Source organism: Terrapene carolina, unplaced genomic scaffold (genome assembly GCF_002925995.2).
Source record: "Terrapene carolina triunguis isolate 2854851 unplaced genomic scaffold, T_m_triunguis-2.0 Scaffold669, whole genome shotgun sequence".
In the NCBI taxonomy this organism is placed as follows: domain Eukaryota; kingdom Metazoa; phylum Chordata; order Testudines; family Emydidae; genus Terrapene; species Terrapene triunguis.
Genome location: NW_020665020.1, coordinates 7,409 through 9,340, shown reverse-complemented (window position 1 = coordinate 9,340; position 1,932 = coordinate 7,409). Strand labels below are relative to the sequence as shown.

Sequence of the window (1,932 nt, the reverse complement as noted above, 5' to 3'; positions counted from 1 at the left end):
ACATATTCCTCCCTGACCCAGCCCAGGCCATGAAGCGTGGGGGTGGAGAGCTGTCAGCATTGCAGTCGGAACTAAGCATTACTAAGCTGCTTGCCGGTAGAGCGTCCTGTGGCAGGGGGTTCTGCGGGTGAACAGGGCGCTGGGGTAGAGAGGCGAGCAGGAGGCCGGGGGCCCCATCAGGACCAGCGCCCGGAGAGCTTGCCAACGAAGCCGGGTAGCACAAGGCAGGCCCCTTCGCCCAGTGATGCCAGCGCTGATTCGATCCAGGACAGGTTCTGGAGCTCCTTGTTCTGCTGCTGCAGGCGCTGGATCTCAGCTTCCATGCGTGCGGCCTTCTCCTGGAGCCCCTCCTTCCTCAGGTTCTCCAGCTCCTGGGGGGCAGCGACAGCGTGAGGGGGATCCCCAGCCAGCCCCACGGGACAGCCCCTGCCCCACGGGACAGCCCCCGCCCCACGGGCAGGGAGGAGTCACAGTAACAGCGTGGGGCTGGCCTGGGGGGAATGGGGGGAATGGGAGCCCAAGGCAGGGGGGCCGGGGTGTGTGTGTCGCTGCCGCCCCCTGCTGGAGGGGACAGGCCCTGCTCTGTCTGTGCACACGTGTTCCCCACACTGAGCCCCCCAGCAATCCCGTCTCTGGGGGATCCGCTCCACGGGCCCATCTAGCCTGGTATCCCGCCCCCTGCCTGCCATTTGCCAGCGCCCCAGCTGCCCCATGCACGGGAGTCCCACCCCCGCACAGGCTGAGGCCGGTGGCAGTGGCGCCCTTGCCCGGGCTGTGCCTATCCTGCCCCCTTAGCACCCGCCCCCCCCGGTACCTTCAGTTTCTGATCCAGCATCTTGCCCTGCTCCTCCAGCAGCTTCTTCCTCTCGTCGTCCAGCTTCTCCTTCAGCTGCCGCAGGTTCTCCTGGTAGCTGCGTTCCTGGTCCTTCAGCTTCTGCTGCAGCTCAGCCTCCTTCTGCTGCAGGACCTGCCGCTCCCGCTCGGCCGCCTCGGCCCGGGCTCGCTGGGCTGGGACAGCGAGAGAGGTGGGTCAGCACGGGGAGGGGCACACGGTGACTCTGCCTGCCGGGACTGCAGCCCAGGCACCCTCTCCCCCACCCCAGCAGCACGACGTCCCCCGGTGGGTACCTGCCATCTCCTTCTCCTTCTCCGTCAGGGCCTTGTCCGTCTGCAGGATGGACTGGGCCGCGACCTCCTTGGACTGGAGGAACTTCTGCAGCACTTCATCGGCCTGGGGATGGAGAGTGGGAGCCACCGGTCAGGGGGGTTTGTCCCATAGGGCTGGATCTGGGTCGGGATTCTGGATTGCAGCACTGGAGAGGAACAGGGGACTGGCTGGCTTGGAGGGGGGCGGGGGCCTTTCCCATCTAGGGGGCGCTGGCCCTGATCTGGCCCCACGGCAGGGACTGGCTGGCTCAGGGGAGTGGGGGCTGGGACATGGGGCCTTTCCCCTCTAGGGGGCACCAGCTCCCATCCGGCCCCAGAGTCAGCATTTGGTTTCCACTCGACACCCTCAGCGCCTGTTCCGGATGAGCTGGGGCCGAACCTGTTTTTTAACAGGACAAAGGCGATAACTGGCCCCCACCAGCAGCCCCAGCAGAGAGGCCGAGGGCTGGAGGGGCCACGGGAAGCAGGCACCCCGGCACGTTGGCAGTGGGGAGGGCTGTGTGGGGGGGCAGGCTCACACCCTGATGCTGCCCCCGCTCTAGGGAGGATCCAGGAACTGCCCATTGGGGAAGCTGATGCCTGGTTCTCAGCAGGGCTTCCTGGGCCACACAACAAGGGGGCACAAAGACACACAGAGCCGGGCACCAGCCCTCTCCTACCTTTACCCCCTTCGCCGGCACCTGCCGGTATCTCTCCACCATCCGTTGCCGGTCGTCCAGGAAGCGCTGGTAGCCCCCAGGCACCGAATAGACCCCCAGGCCGATC

General features: G+C 66.7%; 1 pseudogene; it reads right to left on the bottom strand.

Moving 5' to 3' along the window:
- Positions 1-176: 176 nt before the first annotated feature.
- LOC112112407 overlaps positions 177-1,932 on the bottom strand; it is a 7,018-nt pseudogene continuing 5,262 nt past the window's right edge.